Source organism: Sturnira hondurensis, unplaced genomic scaffold, assembly GCF_014824575.4.
Source record: "Sturnira hondurensis isolate 20B ecotype Veracruz unplaced genomic scaffold, ASM1482457v3 Scaffold0002840, whole genome shotgun sequence".
NCBI classification, from domain to species: domain Eukaryota; kingdom Metazoa; phylum Chordata; class Mammalia; order Chiroptera; family Phyllostomidae; genus Sturnira; species Sturnira hondurensis.
Window position 1 is genome coordinate 18,315,492 of NW_028075471.1, and position 24,834 is coordinate 18,340,325.

The 24,834-nt window shown below is 42.1% G+C and overlaps 1 protein-coding gene across 14 annotated transcripts in view; it reads right to left on the reverse strand.

The window, feature by feature from the left end:
- Positions 1-24,834, reverse strand: part of FOXP1 (forkhead box P1) — a 623,669-nt gene that overhangs the window by 442,837 nt on the left and 155,998 nt on the right. The gene's annotated exons all lie outside the window — the stretch shown is intronic.

A 24,834-nucleotide genomic window follows, 5' to 3' on the forward strand; every position in this document is an offset into this window, starting at 1 on the left:
AATTAATAAATAATAATGCAAGAAAAAACTGTGTTTTACATACTCACTACTGTAAACCTACTTTTGCCCCACCTTGTATACAAACATATATATGTAAACAGATATACATATGCATACCTACATGTGCAAACACATAGACATGTATATATATACACGCTACACATATCTATACATATAATACATGTATGTAAACCAGACTCTACCCAAGGCAGTTAATCAGGAAAGTAGACAGTGACCAAAGCAACTAAGAATTCATGAACTCTTGCTGCCTGATACAATGTATCTGAGTTTCTACCTCCTGTCCGAACCAGTGTCTACTGAGCTCCACTTAAATCACAGGAGTAGGAGGGTCTTCACATTCCTGTATAGCTCTACATTGTCAGTATTCCAGGAAGCCTCACCCTAGGATGGCCCTTGAGATGAAACTAGAAATGCCCACATCACAATGGATGCTACCTCTCTACAAGGAACAGATATGTCAAAGAAAAATTTGTTACCACCACTTACAAAGACAGGTATTTCCTAAAGAAGGGCCCTGAGCAACATATTCTTTGGAAAAAGCCATGTAAGAGTAAGCAAAGAAAGAATAAAACTGCATGATAAAGTAAGTAACTATAATCTTCCTCAGTTCTGACATCAGTATAAAAAAATTAACAAATTAGAGGTGATTTTAGCTAGGCAATACTGCCTTCTACCCGCAGGTAAATTTATGCCCTATTCCAAATTTCAGAATGAAGAATAAAAGTACATATGATTTCAATATTTTCTCTGTGCTAGGGAAATCTAGTTACCTTTTTATTTGATAAGGCAACCAAAACTGTGTGTTTCCTAAATATTCTAGACCTTATACAAATTTGACTTTTTTTTCCAAAGAAGCATAAATTAAGGGCCATCTCCCCAATGCATACCATAGAGTATAGTCCATTCTATTTTAAGATAACCACAATATGCAAACACAGGTCACCAGCCAGACTCAGGACAGAGCCACCTGCATGATGACTGATTCACCCTAGCAACAGAGAGGCCCCTGGTCTCAGGACCTCATGCCCACAGAAAGGCTGGCTTGACTCTCTTTCATCCAAGTAGTATCGTGTCAGCAAACCACTGCCCAAAGCCCTCACTTGAAATGGCAGGCTTACTCTTAAAACCAGCACCACCTCTCATAATTCTCTCCAACTGACCAGAACAGTGGCCCCTGCACGTGATTAGGACCCAGCGACTCCGGCACTGCTGACAGAGCACCTCCATCGGAGCAGCCCAAGAGCATATCATCATTTCATCCCCTCCTGACAAGGCCTTGGTTCCCTAATTCATCATTTCATGGGCCACTTCTTTTTGGAATTTTCAAACAACCCTTCTTAAGGCAGTGCGCAGTCACGAAACAATCTGGGTGCTGAGCACCTTCTCCTTTCAGACATTTTGACCACTTAATCGTGTGATATGGAACAGAAAATATTAACTCACCTGCTAGTTTCAGTCACACTTCACAGCTTTCTAACACAAGTCAAGGACAACACATAAAGGAAGTCAGAAATCAAGGGCAGTGATAATGTAGATGCTTTGGAAGAAAGAAGCATGTAATAGCATCTGCATAAATATCAACTTCTCAACCTAGAACCACTAACACCCCCTTTCACTGCTAGTAAGAAAATTCATAAAATTTTAAATGTTCTAGTGCTTCTCAAACCTTAATACACGTTTGAACCACCTGGGGATCTTGGTGAGTGGGACTGACTCAGCAGGTCTGGAACCCTGAGCTTCTGCTTTTGTAACAGGCTCCCAGGTGGTGCTGCAGCTGCTGGTCCAGGGATCACGCTTTGAGCAGTGACAGCACAGGATCGCTCTCCTCATCTCCATCTCTCTTCCCACCTTCCCAGTGAGGTCGGGAGAGCCCGCAACGGACAACAGGTTTGTTCCTGAGACAGACTGAAAACCCGTATCAAATGAATTTGAAGTGTGGACAAACAGTTGAAAAGAAAACCCAGAAAAAATCATTGTCTAGGCTGCAATAAGTCCTTACAATTAGAAATGGAAGTAACTAATATGACTTTTTGGCTCCCACCCTTCTGGGAAGGATCTAGTGGCCAAACTTACTATTAGAGAAAAAAAGGCATCTGGCATCTCTCTTGGCTCTGCAAGTCTGGGAATTCTTTGTCTCACTTTCAATAAAAGTTACCTACAGATTACAGGTGCATTTGCATTCTCTCTCTCTCTCTCTCTCTCTCTCACACACACACACACACACTCTCTTCTCTCTCTCTCCCCCTTCCTCTCTCTCTCCCTACCCCCATTCCTTTCATGAGGAAAACAAGCAAAGCAGAACTCCAAGAAAAGTCATTGTGTCGAAGTTAAGACAAGCCATATTTTTCTCAAAGAAAAATAAAACTCGATGAAAAGCAAGGCAAGTGTACCCTGAAGTCCAACACCCAGCCCCAGAATTACAGACCTTTGACTCCACAGTGGCAGCAGGCAAACCAGAGACAGGAGACAATAGCACCTCCAATCATGCAAATTTACAGCACCACAACGCCTTTAGGGACAGCTTCATATCTTCAAAGCACTTTCCGAGGGTGAATTTATGAATCCACACAAGTCTTGCAAGCTCCTTACCTGGCTGGTAGTAGGCCCATTGCACAGATGAGGAATTAGACAGGCACAAAGTGTTTAAGCACACATCTTATGTTGAAGGGCAGTTTCCCAGCTCCCACTCCTGAGAACACCCTAGTCACAGATCTGGAGGTAGTAATACTTTGGCAAGAATGGAGACTCATCCTAAAGTTCTGCCAAGAAAAACACATCAGTCTTAAAGGTGTACCCTCTGCCTCCCCTCATCAAACTGTTCAACTTAACAAGACAGCCAGGATTAGACAGCTTCGGCAACCACAAGGAGAACCTCCTGCCAGCGCGTACATTTGGACAGGTCTCTAAAATGGGCCCAGGGAAGACAGCAACAGGGAGCAGCTGCCCAGGCCCACCAGTGAGCATGGCACAGACATGGTCCGAGCACTTCATATCTCCTCCCTCACCAAATCGTGCCGCAACCTGGCAGGACAGGACGATGATGGCCCCACATTCCACATGTGATCTAACTGAGTCAGACATCTTTAGTTATGTTCAATCAGCTTGTCCTGACTCACAGGATTTCTTGTGTGGCCTTACATATACCCACAGGTGTATAAAGATGTACCAGCAAAAACAGATGCCAACATCTCTCTGCCAGAACATACACTTTTTTCAATGAGTAACAATACACAGAGCAGAGAGATGCTTTAATGCTGAATAGTGGTCTGACCAAAAGTAATAAAGAAGAGACTGTAATCTTGGGAAGGGGGCGCAGAGAAGCACCATCCCCTGTGCAGTTCACCTGGGAAAGTCCTAAATTTCGTCTTGGGCTTTCAAGTAGCAATAAAGAAAGTGTCCATGTTTTATAAGCTCTGGCTATGTCACAAGTACTGTGTGGGGAACATCCCATTTTTCACTGACAGTCCTCACCATGACTCTGCAACGTTACTGAGGAGGACAGGCACAGAGATAGGCACCGTGCCCAGTGTCCCAGAGCCAGGAAGGATAGGATTCAATACCTGGCTCTCTTAACTCTGAGTTCATAATATTTTAGCACCCCACATTATGGGTGTTGAAGCCTTAGAACATAGCTGTTGGTACCACCCTGTCTAAGAATTGTAAATGGCTGCTTAATCCCAGTGAAATCGGAATCTAAGATTAGTGAAAGGTTTTTAAAATCCCATAAAAATCTGCAGTCCATTTTTCCCGCTGATTTCCTACACATCTTAGGAAAATCACCAAATTGAACACGGTGTCACTGCTGAGCTGGGGAGAGCTGGCCCTCAGGATTCACCAAGCGTACACAGTGTTTTCTCCACAGGATGGAAACGGAAGTCAAAGTCTTTGCCTTCAAAAACCAGTGGTCCAACCAGAGGAACAAAACACTCTCGTGCAATAACCTCCAGGCTGGCAGCAGGAGGAAGGCAGAACTCAAACATAAGAGGCAAGGAGTGATGAAGGAGAAAAAAGACAATTTTTCCAGGCAGACAAAGATGCACATGGCAGCTATTATACTCCAGGTGTTCACTGAGAAAAAGATAAATGTACAACTTTGAATTTTTATTAATACGATGGAAATATACTAACTTGTAAATGTCAGACAATAGCCTATGAGGTATCTGTTCTCATTTTACCGTTCCCACTATAGACTGTGGTTTTCAAACTCTGTTCCAAACGTCCCCTGTGGTGTAGGAAGGTGGGGAGGAGAGACCAGCTGCTCTGAGCTGGAAGTCACTCAACTTCCTGATGTATAACTGTCTCCTCAGCTCCTAGCAAAGTCCTTGGCAAAATTAATGCTTAATAAGTATCTGCTGAATGAAAAAACAAGAAAGAAGCTTTGAACTCATGCCCCTAGTCAACCATGAGAACTTGAATTTTGTTTGTTTTATAGGTGGGAGGGGTGCCTCTAAGTAAAATTTCATTTGGCAAGGCAGCCAAACCACTTTAAAAAATTACCCCAAAAATGACATGAGATTTATTAATATCTCTACATTTGCCCTCATTTCCTGTTCTACCATGACATCCACCCAACATGAAGGGCCACTAAATTGGGTTCATTCAAACTCTTAACAAAATTCAAGGATCACAACCACATTCAGCTAACGACCTACTGTTGAGCCACATCAGTCAATCGTGCGGCTTGTTCAAGACCATGGTCTGCAGGCCAGCTGGGTTTGCCCAACATGCTGGCTCGCCTGAGTTTCTGCTAGGGAACTAGAAAAACCCTAGCATAACCTCCACGCTCAATGCATGAGCCAGATGATGCCAGCTCCTTGATGCCAGGGGAAATTAGTTGAAAGAGAATATTAACTAACACCAACTCCTCTTGACCTAACAACTGGAAAACAAGCACTTTCTGACAAGGCAGGTTGGTCTGAGGACTGAAGATTCTGTGATGTCCAGGAAGATCAGGGGTCGGGCAAAGGAACTGGGGAGGGAATCAACAATATAAGCTCCACGCCCTGGCTGGTGTAGCTCAGTGGATCGAGCATGGGCCTGCGAACCAGCGGATCGCGGTTCGATTCCCAGTCAGGGTACATGCCTGGGTTGCAGGCTGGTTCCCTGCAGGCCAACTCCCAGCAGGGGATGCACGAAAGGGCATTGATACATTGATGTTTCTCTCCCTCTCCTTCCCCTCTTAAGATAAATAAATAAATAAATAAAATCTTAAAAAAAAAAACCAATATAAGCTCCACTGTTGGTTACAAGTATAGAGCTATTTTCCTAATCATATTTGCAATAGCAATAAGTAACTCACCAAATAGTCTGTTAATTTTTGTTAGCTAAGTTTCTCTTTTGGAAGATGTCAGGGAGAAAAATGAAAATTTATGGTGTACAGTCATTGTTCTTAAAAAATTCAGAGGAAACACATTAAAAAATCATCAGTATGAGGCAAGATGGAGACATGCTCCATGGAAAACCAAAGTGGCATGCCAGTGGGTAGAGATCAACAGAGCTGAACCAACCAACAGTTTCTGGTAAGAGGAGGGAGGAATATAGTAGACACATGAAAAACACACTAAAACTTCAACAGATGAAGAACCGGAATCTTTCAATTCACTTAAGACTCAGGCTCACCCTACTTCAGGGCCTTTGGATGTGCCAGCCTATCTGCCAGGATCGTTCTTTCCGAGCTCTGTATGGTGGTCTCCTTCTAATCCTCCAAACCTTCCTTTAGGCAACACCTTGTTAGAGGTGTTGCGTGGACCTTCTGTGACCACACAAACTAAAACCGCCCCCCTTTTCACTGTCTCTTCAAACATCAGATGCAGTATTTTTTCATGTATCACCCTAATATATACATGTGATACATTTATTATCTGACTCTCCCCTTAAAATTTCCTAAAGGCAGGAACCACAGCGTTTCATGTCATCTGCGTGTACCCAATAAGGAGCCCACAGTCTGGCCCAAAGACAGGACTCAATCAGTAACTGCAGAGTCTGTGAACTGACAAATGAACACAAATGAAGAAGGAGAGGTGACCCAGCCAGATCCAAGTCGTAGCAGCACTCTGGCCGGAAGGTGCCCGCGGTGTCAGCAGGGCGGGATGCAGGATCTGGCTGTCAGGCAGCCAGAAGAACCAGAAACTGGGCTGCGGAGGGAGCTTTCAGGAAAATCGCAAGAGGCCTGGAATTCTAGGCTAAAAGTCTGGGCTTTTACATCAATAAAAAGAACTACTGAAGGTTCTTAACAAACAGTGACATAACTCAGGTTACTCCTACAGGAATGTACGGAGGCAGAGTGGTCAGTTACAGACTACCACAATAATATGGACGAAACCCACAGAAGACTTAAATGAGAGAAGAACCCAGTGAGGAGAAGGAAGGAAAGGATGAGAATGGGCAGATCCAAGTCGTAGTGAGGGGCAGCAGGACAATAAGGAGGACTCCTCAGTTTCAGGCCTGACTGACTGGAAGGTGGTGACAGGAGTAACAGCAAATGCAGGAGGGTGAGCAGGCACAGGAAAAAAAGATGGTAATTTCCATTCCAGAAAAGCCTATTCAGAGATCTTGAAGTAAAGGGGAAATCTTTGTGAAGATATCTTCCGGGAACCTGAAAAGAAGTTACCAGAGTCCAGGAAAAAGATGAGCTCAAAACCAGAACATCTTGGATGCTTCCATCTGAAGGTGAAGAGTGAAACTAGGAGAGGAGGAGACTGCGTAAAGGTTAAAACTATGGCAGAGAAAAGCCGCACCTTCAGGCACCAGCATCATGGCTTTTAATCAAGTCTAATGATACTGTGTGGCAGGGGAATAACCTCCTTCCCCCACCAAGCAGGAAAATGAAAGTGTCCCATTCGTGTTCAAAGTCCCCACCCCCCAGGAAAGATGACTGAGCAATCCCATCCCACAGGACCATGGTCTTCGCAGCGGTCTTACAAAGCAATTCTGAAAATTGTCAGATGTCTCCAGCCTACCTCAAAATGAGACACTGTCAAGTCTTCTACAATTCCTTTTTAGTTTTAAAACTGCCCTTGTTACAACTCTTTCCTGCTCTGACCAAATTAATAAAACACTACATACACAAATGCCAGTGCAGACCATGGCAGCAGTAAAGCTTACGGAGATCATTTTCAACTGGTATAGCAAAACAGCTTGGTCCACCCCTTTCGGTGGGGAAAGCAATGTCTTATGAGCAGAGAATGGGCTGCCATATCTCAGCAAGCTTCTTCAGAGGCCATTTGGGAGGTTTCCTTCATGAGAAGTTTTCTCTGAGAGTGCACTGTTCTAATGGGGCTCCAGTAGGATCTTCCACGCCCAAGGGCAGCCCTCACACAAGAGGCAGAGCCACAAAACAAAAACAGGGCAAGTCATGAGATTTGAAGGAAATTCGGCATTGAGATGTGGCCTGGACACACACACACACACACACACAGAGGAAACTTGAAGGGGAATAGTGGAGAAAGGGTTAAGTGCATACTTCACCTTGAGTGGCAACTCTTACTCAGTCCCCACCCAACCCAGCTCATCTGGGAGCTCCTGGTGGATCAGGGGCTTTCCTGGCCCTGAAGTTCAGCTCAGCTTGTCCATTCTACCCTGCAATTACATAATCAATAAAGCATCTCTTTGAAACTCCCTGGACTAGTGCCGACATGTAGACAGTAGTCGGCCAGCATTTTTTTTTTTTTGCTATTTCTGTTTGTTACAGCCAGCAAACCTGAGGAGAAGACATCAAAACTACCGCATGGCAGGGCAAGAAGGCAGATATGAGGTCTGGCTGCCAGCAGCTGCCCCTGAGCTCTGTGTGGTCCATGTGCTCCCAGCCACCTCACCTTCGAGCCAGACCCAGAAGGAGATATCAGTTCTACAGGGACACTGGGGAAAAACTGTGGAAGAGGCTGCATTGTATCTGCCTTCACCACTTTGGGGTCTGGGGAGCAGCAGGAAACCATTTTTAAGTAAACCAAAACATTCTTGGACGGGCTTACCTGAGAAACACCTTTTTTTTTTTTTTTGGTCTGCTCTAAGCATTTCAGGAATCAAAGGCCTGTGCCAAGACGCAGGCAGCCAGGCGGAACTCAGCTCTTGTGTGCATAGCTGGTAAGAACTTGGGGGAGGGAGGGTGGCAAAAAGGGGTCCTAAAATGTCCCTGCCCATCTGTTGATGTCTGGACAGCAGAAAATATTGAAATAGAAGTAAAAAGTTAGAAAATGCTTAGGAGCAAACCTGAACAAGCACTGTATTTCAAAAGGAAATGTTAGACTGATTGTATAAAAATGGAAAAACAGAATTAACATGTTCCATAATGATTCGTTTGTGTTAACCAAATATTGAGCTGAAATTTGGTGAAACCCTCAGAGACTTTCCAAGGAAATCATTGTCTTCAAGAATCACCATTATCTAAATAAACACAGCTAAATAATTCCATGGTGCCCTGTGTGACTCACCTGGATGATGGTCTTTTCACTCACTTTATTTAAGAAAGTACAAAATCATGTGCAGTTTATTTCTCATTCCAAATCCCCAAGATAAGCCCATTACCAACATTTGTCAATACGGATTTGCATATCCAGTGAAAAACAAAATTCAAAATCTTTCCAAGCTACTTCTGTTCTACTGGGAAGCTATAAACACTGGCAACTTGGGGAAATGAAGATTCCTCTTTCTTCTCCATCCAAGCTCACACAGGAAGTGACGAGAGGTTTGCTTAAATTGCCCTGCTACACTGACCACAATCTCTACAAAGACCACCCTTGGGAATGAGGCAATCCAGGTTTTTAACTGGCTCCCTCCTGACCAGAGCCCAAAATAGCCAGCCTCAAACCACCAAAAGCCTGACTAGAGAACTCTGCAGCATGAGTGATTTCAGCATTGCTAACTCAACCCAATAGTCCCTTCTTAAAAAATAAAGACCAGAGCCGTGCATAAAATGAGCAGGCGCAAATCTGGCACTGTATTGCAAGCCGAGTGAATAATAGTACAAAAATATAAAAAAAGAAAGGTTATGAAATTTTATAACAGATGACAAATTGGTAGCTTTTCCCCGCTCTTTTGGAATAGATTCAGTAACAGATTTGAATCTTGGGCTTTGATGCTGTCTGTGATATGCAGGGATCCCAAGTTCAAGGGGGAAAAAAACAGGAATAGTTATCTGCACAGTACTTCACTTATAGCAGGATGTATCCTTTATTATTTACTTTAGAAATTATTTGGCTCCTCATTTAATACACTTTTATTCAAACCATTACATTTTTAACTTTCAATATCGGGGCTTTCTGTACATGAAGCTCTCAGAGTTATATCTAAAAGATGAAACTACCTGCTCAGATTCCAGGGAAACAGAGAAAGCACTGCATTCTGCCACTTTGGAAGAGAAGCTCAGAACTCTGCCTTATGGTGTCTGTCTGTTACCCAAGCTCGTTGGGCTGCAGGGGAAATAGTGACATGTTTTGGGGACAAGAACATCCATAGGAGAATGCCTTACAAGTCACTGGTCTGGCTGCCTCTGGGGCAACTAAGCAGCCACCACCACCTAGGAACACAGGACCATTAATCAAGAGACCCTCCTTTTACATGAAACACCTTTGCCGATATTCTCCCCCAACACTTTCATCTCATTCCAACAAAACATTTGGAAGATGCCTGGTGGGAGGAAGCCTGCAAGGTGATGCATGCCAGAAGAAGGATCCAATAAACACAGCTCTAGCTTTCAAGTGGCTCAGGCTATTTAGGGAGGACAATGGGCATACTGATGAGCCATGTAAAGACATGATAAGACAGTGGAATGGCTGGGTCAAAAGGCAGATCCCTTTTTAGTTTTCTGAGGAAATTCCATACTGTTTTCCACAGTGGTTGTACCAGTCTGCAATCCCACCAACAGTGCACTAGGGTCCCCTTTTCCCCACAAACTCTCCAACACTTGTTGTTTGTTGCTTTGTTTATGATGGCCATTCTCAATGATATAAAGTGGTATCTCATTGTGGTTTTAATTTGCACCTCTCTGATGGCTCTCGATACTGAGCATCTTTTCACATGTCTATGGACCCTCTATATGTCCTCCTTGGAGAAGTGTCTGTTGAAGTCCTTTGCCCATTTTTCATTGGGTTGCTTGTCTTCGTAAGTGGAGTCGACCCAGAAATTCCACTGCTAGGATTATATCCTAAGAACCCTGAAACACCAATCCAAAAGAACCTATGCACCCCAATGTTCATAGCAGCCCAGTTTATAATAGCCAAGTGCTGGAAGCAACCTAGGTGCCCATCAGTAAACGAATGGATCCAAAAACTATGGTACATTTCCACAATGGAATTCTATGAAGCAGAAAGAAAGAAGAAGCTCCTACCCTTGGCAACAGTATAGATGGAACTGGAAAGCATTATACTAAGCAAAATAAACCAGGCAGTGAAAGACAAATACCATACAATATCACCTTTAACAGGAACCTAATCAACAAAACAAACAAGCAAGCAAAATATAACCAAAGGCACTGAAATAGAGAACAGGCTGACAGTGACCAGAGGGGAGAGGGGAGGGAATTTCAGGGGGAAAGGGTGCAGGGTTTGCAAGAACAAGTATAAAGGACACATGGACAACAATGGGGGGAAGGGTGGAAACAGGAGGGAGGCGTGGAGGGATGGTGGGTGGGCTGAGGTGGGGGAAAAGGCAGAAAACTCTACTTGAACAATTAAAATTAAAATTTTTTTTAATTAAAAAAAAGACACTACAGACAGAAGTAAACAGTGTCTGAATAGCCCAACCAAACCTCCAGTATGAGTGGAATCCAGATTCATTTCTTTGGTTGGTTAGTAGGATGAAAAAAGGTGTCAAGAAAAAGGAAGTCCATGAAGAATAAGAAGCAACATTCTATGACATGCTTGCCCAGGAAGTACCTGTGTGGTTCACATTCTTGGTGACTTATGTTTCATCCCAGCAGAGAGGGGACAATTGACTAATATGAAAGGACATGACTCAGCATTCACACTGTACTAGGCACTGGGCTAAACCATGGGCTTGATGCAGGCGGTACTCATTTTACAGATGGAAACACTGAGGTTCAGAAGGATAACATAACTTGCCAGAGTTACCAAGCCAGTAAATGCTAAGTAGGGATTCTGTAACAGGGTTCAGCCCAGAGGGGGGGCCCAAATAGGGATTTGGAATGGGGTCCAGAACTCAAGGTATCCAGGAAATATTAGAAAGATATATAGGATGTCCTCACCCTTTCACTTCACAGGTGTGAGTTCGGGGAAGGGACACATGGAGCAGGAACATGCAGAGCTGTTTTTGCACAGCAACAGCTTTGCAGCTAACCCCTGGCATGGTCATTTAACATACATATAACCTTTAACTGGTTTCATAGATACATTAAATAGCTGTGGTCATGCTTTGAGTCAGGGGGATGGAAATGACTTCCACCCAAGATGTAACGGGGGGCTGCTCCCCCTGGTTACGGTGCCTGTGGAGGAGCTTGGAGAAGACTGGCTCCACTCCCTGGGGCTACGCCTGCCCAGACTCACTATGGCAGCCCAGTAAAGCTGGAAGAATATGGGAATGCTGGCAGGTATAACTGACTGTAGGAAAAGTCAGAAACGGGGCTGCAGAGGAGGACTGGCATAGGGATTTAAACCCAGCTGTGGCAGCCACTGAAGAGAGGAATCACCATGCGGTTGTGGCAGTACAGGAGAACCGCATGGCTTTGACCAGAGTGAGGACCACGTGGCTTTGGGGTGCTCCCTCTTGCCACGTGGCATAGGAAGCAGGAGAGACTTTGCCTGGAAGAAGGGTGCAAGGACTTCTGTTGGTGGGCCATGAGAAGACGCCACATGACTTTGGATTAATTGAAGATCTTGCCTGGATGGTGACACCGCTGATGGTGCTGGAAACCTGAATGACGGAAGTCTACTTCTTTCCCTGAGATACGGGACCCCAGATCAGGGCAGAGGGGGGAGGAAGAGCTGTGTGGTTTGAGTCCTTTAGGGTATCCTAAAGGACTTTGATATTTTAATGAAGACATGAGCTCACTACTTTAAGTCTATATAGCTTTAGATAAACATTTCCTTTCCTTTTCACAAATCTCTGGCACTGAGAGACCTCTTTCCTCTGGTGGCGGGCAATGCGAACCTAGTGGGGGTACTTTCAGAAATAGTATACCAGGCCCCACCCCCTCCCTGTTCTGTAACAATTCCAGCCCTCACTCCTCCATCTGGTCCCAAATGACCCTAGTGCCTGATCTGAATGGTTATTTCAGCGAAACATATTTTCCATAGGTATTTGCTAAAGTTAATCTAAACTTCAGAGATCCTTACTGCAAAGTCCTCTTTATGTCATTAACAAACGCACACAAACTGTAGTGACTACTGATTTTTTCATGAAGCCACCCTATAACTTTGGGTCATTTTCAGACTCTACTGTGCTTATAACATGGAAACCAAAGGAGAAACAGATAGACTAAATTTAAACCCATCATTTTTCACGTCCTGCTCCTTTGTCAGCACATCAGCAAGTGGGTGGCATCTCCAAGCTACCTGAGTGGCTGAGAGAACCTACAGCAATCACAGAGTCCCCCAAGGCTGCTAGTCTTACAAAACCTATTTGCAGCAAGTATTTCTTGAATGCCAGCCAATGTGTCTGTCAGAGGGTATCCTCAGAGGAACTGGTACTTGTATCACTGTCCTCAAGGAACTTCAGTTCCCAGAGCAGTGGGAAAATCTGCAGTGAAGGATCCCTGCAACCTGCAGAGGGTCAACCCTGAAGACCTGACCATGCCCAGCCTCTCCTGCAGGCATCAGCACCTTCCAGTCCAGCCCCTGCCTGGATCCAGTTGACTTTTCCTTCTCCTCCCAAGCTCCCCACAGTCACTTTCCTCTTCCCCATTCCTACCTCTCCACACCAAGCCAGATTGTGACCCTGTGCCCCTCCCTGCATTCAGAGGACAATAGTGCACCCCTCCCAGGCCCTGGCCCAATGACCCTCATTCTTCTCCATTTGGAAGCTTCCTTTTCCTGTCCCTCCCTGGTTAATAACCCCATTCCACTGGGTCCCCTGGGTTGATGCCCCACTTAACAGGCAGGGGGCCTGCTTTGGAGCTGGGATCTCCACTCTGATGACAGATGGTTGCTGACACTGACTGCCTGCAGCACAGACCTACTTCTCACAGCCTTACCCTCTTCCCCAAGACTGTCCCCCAAAACCCAGAACCCTCAGTGTTTACATTCATTGTCAGGCTCAAGTGTGCAGCTTCTACCTAAGTCTAGCTTTCAAAGCAATTCAACACTCAACTTTGACAGGAAATGTGAACATGTAAAAAAAAATGTTTTAAACATGATTTGGCCGAGGAGCTATTCTTTGCAATATTTCCAAGGATGTACCAGAGTCTGAGCTTTAAGATGGCTAAAATAACAGTGGGCTTGAATGATTCTAATGTCAGTACTCCCCTATCATCTTATACCTGCAATTGTGTTGATACTTAAGAAGATTAATGACAAGAGTGAATTGCTGTCTTTAATCACCCATCCTGACATAACAACAGCAAATAAGTATTGGTAGAGATATAAGTAAAAATTTACTAATCAGTGAAAGTCAAGTCACAAACTGTTAACATACAATAACCCGGAAAGAAAAGCAAGTAAGCCTCAACTAGCTCAGCCATCAGAGTCATTGTTTTTAAAACTATAAAATCAAACAGTAGGTCCCAGACTTCTGAAATATTCCTTTTTCTCTAAATACACAAACACTCATATACATGTACATCAGAATGTACATCTGATGTCCACTCTCTGTACATCAGAACAGAGCAATGATGTCTCATGTTTACTATCATGGTCATGTACACACACAAGTGAATCAGGGAAACAACTTGAACTACAAGAAATAAAAGTGTTGAAAGGCATCCCAACACATTCGGTATCTGACATCAGACATCAGAGGAAGGGCAGGCAGGAGAGACTTGGAATAACCTCTAGTTTTGCAGGGAAGAAAGGCCTGTAAACTAAAATAAAAACACACTAAAACCATGCATGCCGTTCAAACAGAATTTAAAACAGGTTAACAGGGGCTGTATTTTCCTCCTTGGTGAGACAAGCGCCCCGGCAGCTGGCTGTGTCTCCCGAATCCTTTCTGGCCTGTTTCTCCCCTCCTCCAAAGAGCAGCTTCGAGCCTTTCCAAGCCTCCATGTGGGTTCTCTCTCCCCTGATTGGCTGGCTGAGTGTGAAGGCTTCTGGTCTGCAGGTGAGTGTCTGCACTTCCTTGCACTGTTTGCCACCCTCTGACGGCAAGCAGTAAAAGGGAGCTTATACTATCAGCTATAGCTCCATGCCAGATGAGAGCCCAAGCCCAAGTTACAGCTTACTGGCTGGTCTAAATTGCAATCATTGATTTTCATATGCTTCAAGTTTAGTTTCTGAAAGTTATTTAAAGGCCCAATCCCATAATAAAGGTTTCTACTCCATAGTACTTTGTAGAGAAATAACCAAGTTTTTCTCAGATAAAGCAAGAAGGAGAGAGCAAAAGATCAAGAATCAGGGTATGAGACTTGTAAAATGTTTGCAGTCCAGGTGAAAAAACAGGAGGTATACATTTAAAAAGATAAATAGCTCCAAGAAAGCATGTCAAGTGAAAGATACAGAAGTCAGTGGCGGCTAAGAACTTGATTCTAAAGGCCCAGGGGAACTCTGGGCCCCTCTTCAGGCACCACGATAGCTTCAGAAGACACTACTGTCTGCTTCTGCTCCAGTGAACCCACCTGCTGCCTCCCCACGCATGGTACCTTCCCCTTCTGGAACTTCAGCTCCAGTCCCAACTTCCTCTAAACCAGGAGTCCAGAGAGAAGGGCTTCCAGAGTCTAGAAAGGGCCTGAGGTCATCTATTTAACAAGGTCTGACACATGCTCTTCTGATGTCCATATGCCAATAAAAGAGAAACACAAAAGCAACACATGCTCCCATGGCGGGGACAAAATGGTGAGCCACTTGTGTATCTATCAGGGAACTGAGAAGGGAGAAATTAGCCCTGAACTGTGGGATTGGAGAACATCTTTTATCACAAATGTTGTATTTCTTTTTTTAACATTTTATTTAGTTATTTTTAGACAGAGGGCAAGGGAGGGAGAAACAGAGGGAGAGAAATATCAATGTGTGATTGCCTCTCACACACCCTCTACTGGAGACCTGGCCTGCAACCCAGCCATGTGTCCTGACAGGGAATTGAACTTGCGACCCTTTGATTCGCAGGCTGGGGCTCAATCCACTGAGCCACATAACCAGGGCAGTACTTCTCAAAAGTTACCAGAGTAGAGATGAATATGACAAATTCCACCACAATTCTGGGTGGAAAAGTAGACACTGAAGGACTCAGAGATTTTCCACTTTCACAAAGGGGCTCATGACCCCGAAACAATGTCAAACCCTCCACTTCTAGGCCCCTATGTCCTCCTCTTCTCTTTCCTTTGGTCTCCTGTGGCCAGGCATTCAATGACCAATTCACACCCATCATGCTCAGCTTTATGATATTTCTTCAGTTTTTAAAATTGTAATTACACCCTGGCTGGTGTAGCTCAGTGGATTGAGCGCAGGCCTGAGAACCACACGATCGCGGTTCGATTCCCAGTCAGGGCACATGCCTGGGCTGCAGGCCAGTTCCCAGCAGGGGACTCACAAGAGCCAACCATACATTGATATTTCTCTCCTTCTCTCCTTCCCCTCCCCTCTAAAGATAAATAAATTAAAAAATTTTTTAATTGTAATTACATATCACCATATTTTTCTTTATTTCACACTGGTTTTTTTTCCCTCTCCTCTTCAATTAAAGTGTAAGTTTTTGAGGCCAAGAAGTTTAACCTCTATCTGACCTCCTTCCTTTCTTCCTTGGTTCAGTCTCACACAGAATAGTCAATAAACTAAACCAGTATTATTAAGCAATATTTAAGACTAAGAAACACCAAACTGAATGTAGCAAAAAGGCTGGTTTGGCTACCTTTCATCCTGGAACAAACCTGTTCTCAAAAGCAGTAAATGTTCATTTCCAGAGCAAGAGTTATCTCCTGAGTGTACATGCGCGTGTGCATGCACACGTGACTTTTCAGTTATATAATTTTTTCTCTTAAGACTAAAGTAACAGACTTTAAGACCAAAAGGAAAAGGAAAAGGAAATAAAAGAGGAAGGGCAGGGAAGGAGAAACCCTCTACATATGTTAATATACACATACACAACTTAAAAACATTTTTGGACTTTAACTTCTGTAGGAATCACTAATTATTACAAAAAAGCATTTCTAAAACTGTATTTCTGGTATTCCTGGGTTCTTGCATAAGCCAAAAGCACTGTTCCTCAATGCCCAACTCACTTCCAGTGGAGAAAATGTAAGCTGGAAAACTCTACATGTGTTCAGAGTTCTCTGTGAAGTTGACAATGCCTATTAGTAAAGTCTGAGAAGTCCTACAGTTAAAAATGAAATAACACTTAGTCTGCTTGGTATGAGCCAGTGTATCTAAGCTTATTTTAATGCTGCAATAGTTCCTGCATAGAACAAATTAACCAATGGAGGACCTTGTGGTCTGAGGCACAGAGGACACATTCTGGCTCTTATGATGATAATATCATCTTCTTAACATTACAGCCCATACTTCAAATATCTACCTAAAACACAGGAAAAAATGTAAGCCCCACTACCAATAAAAACCATACCAATTAAGAAATACCATTTTATTTACCTGTCAAATTAAGGAATATTTTCATAGAGAATAACCCACATTAGTGGTATTTTGGAAAAATGGGCCTTCAAATACAAAGCTGAAGGGAAATAAACTTGGTATTACCATTCTTAAAAACAGAATGCTGGCATTAAGATTTTGCAATACCTCCGATGCAACAATTCCACTTCTAAAAATGCATGACAATGAAAACAAGTCATGAACACATACAGATTTTAGAGTACAAAAGCCAACAGCAATTCTCCTGTTGCGCCCAATTCAAGAAGCACAGCAGAGGCATGAGACAAGGCACACAAACACCCCAGGTCTCTCTGAGTGTTCTCCAAAGGAGAGAGTATCTGGCAACTCTACTTTGGCCCATCATCATCTCTCTCCACCCCACAGACACCTCAGGCCAAAGTGTGGAGGGGCAAGAACTTCAATTCACAGCTGGAATTATCATTTGCACATGGAAGCATCCCTGTAAGATTTGTGAGAATGGAAAGAAAGAGTCCATGGCCATACCATCCTGAATGAGCCCGATCTCATCTGATCTTGGAAGCTGAGCAGGGTCAGGCCTGGTTACTATTTAGATGGAAGAATAAAAAGAAAGAAACTTTGCAACTGGGAATGTGAACTAACTTCTTTGGCTGTGGCACAGGAGACCCAAACCAAAATGGCGATCAAACAAAAAAGAAGCTGCCTCAAAGGGATAGCATTCCCCTGTAGACAAAAAAAAAAAAACAAAACAAACAAAAAAAAAAAACGTTTGGCCAAGGCAGAATAGCTCAGTTGGTTAGAGTGTCATCCGGATGTGCCAAGGTTATGGTTTCAATTCCCCAGTCATGGCACATACAAGGATCAACCAATGAAGGCATAAATAAGTGAAACAATATCTCTCTGTCCCCCTTCCCCACTCTTAATTTTAAAAAATTAAGAAAAAAGAAAAGCTTGGTCTCAAGAAGAGAAAAACTCCATATGTAACACTGAGTGAAAGGGAATCCAAGGAAAGTTCCCATGACCTTCTGAGGTAGGGGTAGAAAATAAAAATGAATTCAAATAATAACAGTAGCTTATTTTCAGAAGAAAAGTATTTTTGTGTGATTCCAACAATGGGACCTATCTCTTAATATTTCTACATAAAATAGACAGAAGCAAGTAAAATAATAGGATAATTTATTAGCTCCAGGAGAATATACACATCTAAAGTGTTCAGTACATGGAGGAATTATAGGGGTACGGTAACATGAAGACTCCTTACAAACAATGTATCTGGCTTTGCTCAACAGCACTCAGTCCTTGGCTCTCATAACATCCATTTCTGAATGAATGAATGAATGTTGCCCCATATTCTTCATTTTCTGGCAATCTACTCTAATATTGGTTACACTGGCATGAAAAAATTGGTGTTTTGGATTACTTTAAAAAATATGAAGTAGCAAGACCAGCCCTATTTCCACTTATTTATCCACCTTTAAGAGCAACTTGCTGTGGCTCCAACCCCTTTGCATTACACTACCTCTGCTCCTGCTACCCCTCCAGGTATCAACTGGGGAATTCTGGCTTGTAAAAAAGGATTTGTCATGATAGCACAGTAGAGATTTCAACTTCTGGCCACCCTCTTCAAGGCTCCCCTCCACTTACATCATTTTCACTCCAAATATTGAGACTCTCTCTCCCCTGGGTCTTCTGGACCTCATTTATACACCCCAGGTGTTGATGACTAAGATCTAGTTCTCAGGCACAGGATTGGTAGGCCCATTCCACAAACAGAATTACAAAGATTCATGGAGGTTTCAGTCTAATCAGTAAAGAAAATGGGCAGACAAGAGCAGTCTCCATAGATACAAGCTTTGCTGCTCTGCTGTTTCCTTACAGTGAGAATGTCAATGCAGAAATGAAATACATGTAAATGAATGACAAGTTCTACCCACCATTCCACACCCTGATGGCTGACACCCAGCTGGAAATTCTGAAGCCCACAGGGCTGCCTGGCAAGTAGCTGGAATATGGAGCTCTTCAGGAATAAGCCATGCATGGAGCCTCCAGTAGGAGATGCATGTGCTTTCCAAGCTCTCTTGGGAAAAAGATACTGTCTTGACCTTCTCATATAACATCTTCCTCTTTACCACTTCCCTACATTGCGTAAGGATGGGACTGTCTATGCAGGTGGCAGGCAGGCAAAGAGGTGCCAGACCTTGTTACTCCATGGATTCAGAGCTTGGGCTAGCAGCATGGGTCCCAAGGAAAAAAGAGATGAAAGTGTGGCTATTTATGGCAGCCTGAGTGCTGCTGAGAACCACCAGGGTCCATGGATGCAAATGACTGCCTGGTGCTGATCCCTGACAGGTCTGAGTGTCCACATGCATGAAGAGGGGTGGGAGAAAGGACTGGGGGGAGCGTGGTACAATGAGAAGCTTCAAGAAAGGGTGGGAATAGACCTGACTGACAATGGACTGAATTTTTATTGGTTAAGAAAGAGCAAAAAAATTTTTAAAAGAGGGGAAAAACAGAATTACCACATGATCCAGCAATTCCACTTCTGGGTATACAGCCAAAAGAACTGGAAGCAGGGACTTGGAGAGATATTTGTCTACCTATGTTCCCAGCATCATCCACAACAGCCAAAAGACAGAAGCAACCCAAGTGTTCATCAATGGATGAGTGGACACGCAGAATGTGGTTTATATACACAATAGAATATTATCTAGCCTTAAAAAGGAAAGAAATTCTGACATGTACTGCAAAATGGATGAGCCTTCAGGACATTATGGTAAGTGAAATAAACCAGATACAAAAGGACATACAGTAAGATTACATTTCTATGAGGTGCCTAGAATAATCAAGTTCATGGAAAAGAAGCAGAATGGGAGACATCTTTCTCCTAGAGTCTGCATGTTACTGCATCCTTCTGATATAACTAAATACCTTGGAAACACAGAAAGGAGAAAATAGGAGTTTTGTTTAGTAGGGTAAAGAGTTTCACCACTGCAATATAAAAAAGTTCAAGAGTAGAAAACGGCAGCCCAGTAGGTACAAGCTAAGTCCACTTGCTCTTACACCCAACTTGGACACCTAACTGATCTTCTGAAAAAAAAAACTGAACATCCAAGGGAATTTTAGCTGACATGAAGTTTGGAAGCAAAGGTGTACAGAGGCTTCCCAAAAGGTACATACAAAACATTGTGGGGGTTGTGACTTCCAGTCAGCCAGCTAGAAGGGAGAACCCACCAATAAATGAGCCACCAATAATCAAAGCCCAAGCACAACAAGGGACCCCACATAAACTGAATAAAGGGCAACCCTACAGCATCCAGATCAGGAGATCAACGTGACTGGACCACTGAGTCCCACAAAAATCCTACCACAGAAATCCACCCCATGAAGACAGGCAGACAAAGCAGAGCACCCTGAGATGCAGAAACAAACAAAAAGAGTCACCTAAAATGGGGAGACAAAGAAAGAACCCCTGATCAAAAGGAAAGATAGAACCCCCAGATAAAGAGCTAAATGAAATTAGGGCAAGCAGTCTAGCAGACACAGAATTCAAAATAAACCATTATAAGGATACTCAAGGAACACAGTGAGCTAACTACAGGAACTTAGTGGGAACTAAAGCAGCTTTAAAAAGTACATAAAACAATGAATCAAAACCAGAGAGAAACTGAGAATATAATATGTCAAATGAAAAATACAGTACAAGGTCCCTGGCTAGTGTAGCTCCGTTGATCGAGCATGGACCTGTGAACCAAACAACCGTGGTTCGATTTCCAGTCAGGGCACATGCCTGGGTTGCACCCCAGTTCCCAGCAGGGGACATGCAAGAGGCAACCATACATTGATATTTCTCTCCCTCTCTCCTTCCCTTCCCTTCTAAAGATAAATAAATAAAATCTTAAAACAAACTATTCTTTTAAAAAAATACAGTAGAAGGAATTAAAAGCAGGCTTGATGAAGCAGAGGACCAAATCAGCAAGCTGGAAGACATGGTAGAAATAAATACCCAATCAGAGCAACAAAACAAAAAAAGGCCCAAAAATAATGAGGATAGTTTAAGGGAGCTTCAGGACAACATGAAATGTAACAATATTCACAACATAGGAATATGAGAAGGGGAAAGAAAAGGAGCAAGGGATAGAAAATCTCTTTGAAAAAATGATAGAAAACTTCCCTAACTTGGTAAGGGAAAAAGTCACACCAGATCAGGAAGCACAAAGGGTCCCCAACAAGATGAACCCAGAGAGACCTCCTCCAAAACACATTATAATTAAAATGGCAAATGTTAAAGACAAAAGATAATCTTAAAGGCAGCAAGGGAGAAACAGCTAGTGGCATACAAGGGCACTTGCTCTCTTAAAGCTAGCAGCTGAATTCTCAATAGAAACACTACAAGCCAGAAGGGACTGGCACAAAATATTCCAGGTAATGAAAAGGAAGGACCTACAACCAAGACTACTCTATCCAGCAAGGCTCTCATTTAAAATGGAAGGCAAAATAAAAAGATTCTCAAACAAAAGAAAGCCAACCAGCACTACAAGAGATGCTAATGGAATCCTATACGGGGTAGCTAAAGGGACTTGGTGGAGATGTATTTAGCAAGAGATGCTAAAGGGACTGCTACAAAAAAAAAGAAAAGAGAGAGAGAGATGCAGGTATGGAAAATGGCAATAAATAAGTACCTATCAAAAATAACCTTAAACATAAATAGATGAAATGCTCCAATCAAGACAAAGGGAAACTGAATGGATAAGAAAATATGACCCATAGGTATGCTATCTACAAGAGACCCACCTCAGAACAAAAGATCTACATAAGTTGAAAGTGAAGAGATGCAAAAATATTCCAAGCAAACACACATGAAAAGAAAGCTGGGGTAGTAATACTTATATCAGACAAAATAGACTTCAAAACAAAAGTCATAAAAAGGGACAAAGATGGCCATGGCATAATACTTAAAGGAATAGTCCAACAGGAGGACATAACCCTTGTAATCATATATGCACCCAGCATAGGAGGACCTAAATATATAAAGAAAATCTTGAAAACCTTGAAGGACTTCAAGAAAGCTATTGACAACAATACAGTCATAGTAGGGGATTTTAACACCCCATTGGTAACAAGGGATAGCTCGTCCAACCAAAGAATCAACAAGAACATTGTGGTACTGAATGAACTCTAGATCAAATGGACTTAATTGATATATACAGAACCTTTCACCACAAAGAATCAAAATATACTTTTTTTTCAAATGCACATAAAACAATTTTAAAGATAGACCACATGGTAGAATACAAAACAAACCTCAACAAATTCAAGAAAATTAAAATTGTATCAAGCAGGTGCTCAGATCACAATAGATTGAAACTAGAAACAAACCTCAAGGTAAAAACTTGAAAACATTCAAATACATGGAGACTGAATAACATGTTATTAAATAATGAATGGATCAACAATGAGATCAAGGGAGAAAGCAAAAAGTATATGGAAACAAATGAAGCACACAGAACACCAAAACCTATGAGACACACATAAGGCCGTCCTGAGAGGGAAATTCATAGCAATGCAGGCCTAACTAAAGAAGATAAAAAAGTCTCAAATAAATTGCCAAACCCTACACCTACAAGAACTAGAGGAACAATGACAAATAATGCCAAGAGGAAGTAGAAGAAAGGAAATAATCAAGATCAGGGCAGAATTAAATGACATAGAGACTAAAGGAACAATTAAAAGGATCAATAAATCCAGGAGCTGGTTCTTTGAAAAGATAAACAAAATTGACAAGCCTTGCCCTGGCTAGCATAGCTCAGTGGATCAAGTGCCAGCCTATGAACCAAAGGATCGCAGTTTGATTCCCAGTCAGGGCACATGCCTAAGTTGCAGGCCAGTTCCCAGCAGGGGACGCACAAGAGGCAACCATATATTGGTATTTCTTTCCCTCTCTCCTTCCCTTCCCCTCTAAAGATAAATAAATTTTTTTTAAAACTTTTTAAAAAATTGACAAGCCTTAACCAAACTTATCCAGAAAAAAAGTGAGCAGACCCAAATAAATAAAATCAGAAATGACAGAGGAGAAAGTACAACCTATACCACAGAAATAGAAAGGATTGTAAGAAATTACTATTCTGAGGAACTGGACAACCTTGGCAAAATGGACAAATTTCTAGAAATATACAATCTGAATCAAGAAGAAGCAGAAAGCCTTAATAGACTGATGACAAGTAGTGAAACTGAATAAATAATCAAAAAACACGTGGCACACAAAAGCCCTAGACCAGGCTTCATAGCTGAATTTTACCAAGCATTTAAGGAAGAACTAACCCCAATCCTTCTCAAACTATTCCAAAAAACTCAGGAAGAGGGAAGACCCCCAACTCTTTTTATGAGGCCAGTATATTACCTGGAATATTTTATGCCAATCCCTTCCTAATTTGAAAACCAGGTATAGACACAGCAAAGAATAAAACTATAGGCCAATATTGCTGATGAACACAGTTGCTAACATCCTCAACAAAATATTGGCAATCCAGATTCAGAAATACATTAAAAAGATCATACATCAGGATCAAGTGAGATTCTTGTGAGATAGTACAATATTCACAAGTCAATAAATTTAATACACCACATAAACAAAATGAAGAAAAAACCCACATGATATCAATAGATGCTGAAAAGGCATTTGATAAAATCCAGCACCCATTTATGATAAAAACACTCAGCAAAGTGGGAATAAAGGGAGCATACCTCAACATAATAAAAGCCATGTACAAGAAACCTACAATCAACATTATACTCAACAGGCAAAAACTAAAAGTTTTCCCTTTAAGATCAGGAACAAGACAAGGGTGCCTGCTTTCACCACTCTTACTCAACATAGTACTGGAAGTTCTAGTCACAGCAATGAGACAAAAAGAAGAAATAAAAGGCATACAAATTGGAAAAAAGGAAATAAGACTCATTATTTGTAGATGGCATGATAGTGTACATAGAAATGTACACTATGGCCTCTACCAAAAACCTACTTGACCTAATAAGTGAATTTTGCAATGCAGCAGGATACAAGGTCAATATTTATAAATTGAAGGTATTTTTGTACACAAACAATGAAATATCAGAAATAGAAAAAACATCCCATTTAATATAGCAATAAGAAATATAAAGTACCTGGGAATAAACTTAACCAAGGAGGTAAAGGACCTATACTCGGAAAACTACACCACATTGAAGAGAGAGATTAAGGAAGATACAAACAAATGGAGGCATATACCCTGTTCATGGATTGGAAGAATTAATATCATTAAAATGTCTATACTACCCAAAGCAATATACAGATTTGACACAATTCCTATTAAAATACCAATAGCCTATTTCAGAGATTTAGGACAAATTTATATGGAACCAAAAAAAGAGCCCAAATAGCCTCAGCAATTTGAGAAAGAAGAACAAAGTAGGAGGGATCACGATACCTGATATCAAACTATTCTACAAGGCCACTATAATCAAAACAGTCTGGTACTGGCATAAGAACAGACACCATAGACCAGTGGAACAGAATAGAGAGCCCAGAAACAAACCTAAGTCTCCTCGGCCAATTAATATTTGACAAAGGGTGAAGAAGCATAAAATGGAGTAAAAATAGCCTCTTCAACAAATGGTGTTGTGAGAACTGGACTGGTTCATGCAAAACAATGAAATTTGATCACCAACTTACACCATACACCAGAATAAAAACTCCAAATGGATAAAAGACTTAAATATTAAAGACATGACACCATAAAAGTCCTAGATAAAAACATAGGCAGGAAAATTTCAGATATCCCACATAGCCAGCATATTTCCTAGGGCAAGGAAAAAATAAACAAGTGGGACTACAGCAAACTAAAAAGCTTCTGCATGGCTAAAGAAACAACTATCAAAATGAAAAGAGAAACAACTGTGTGGGAGAACATATTAGCCAATGATATGAGGGATTGATCCCCAAAATAAAGAGTCCAGCACAAATAATGCCCCTTTTTTATTACAATATCTTTTGCTACAAAATCACAAGTATGTAATTCTGTAACATAACAATATCACACTCAAGCATACCAAATGATATTTTAGGTGAAATGATCAAATTAAAACTATAAATTATTACAACCATATTATT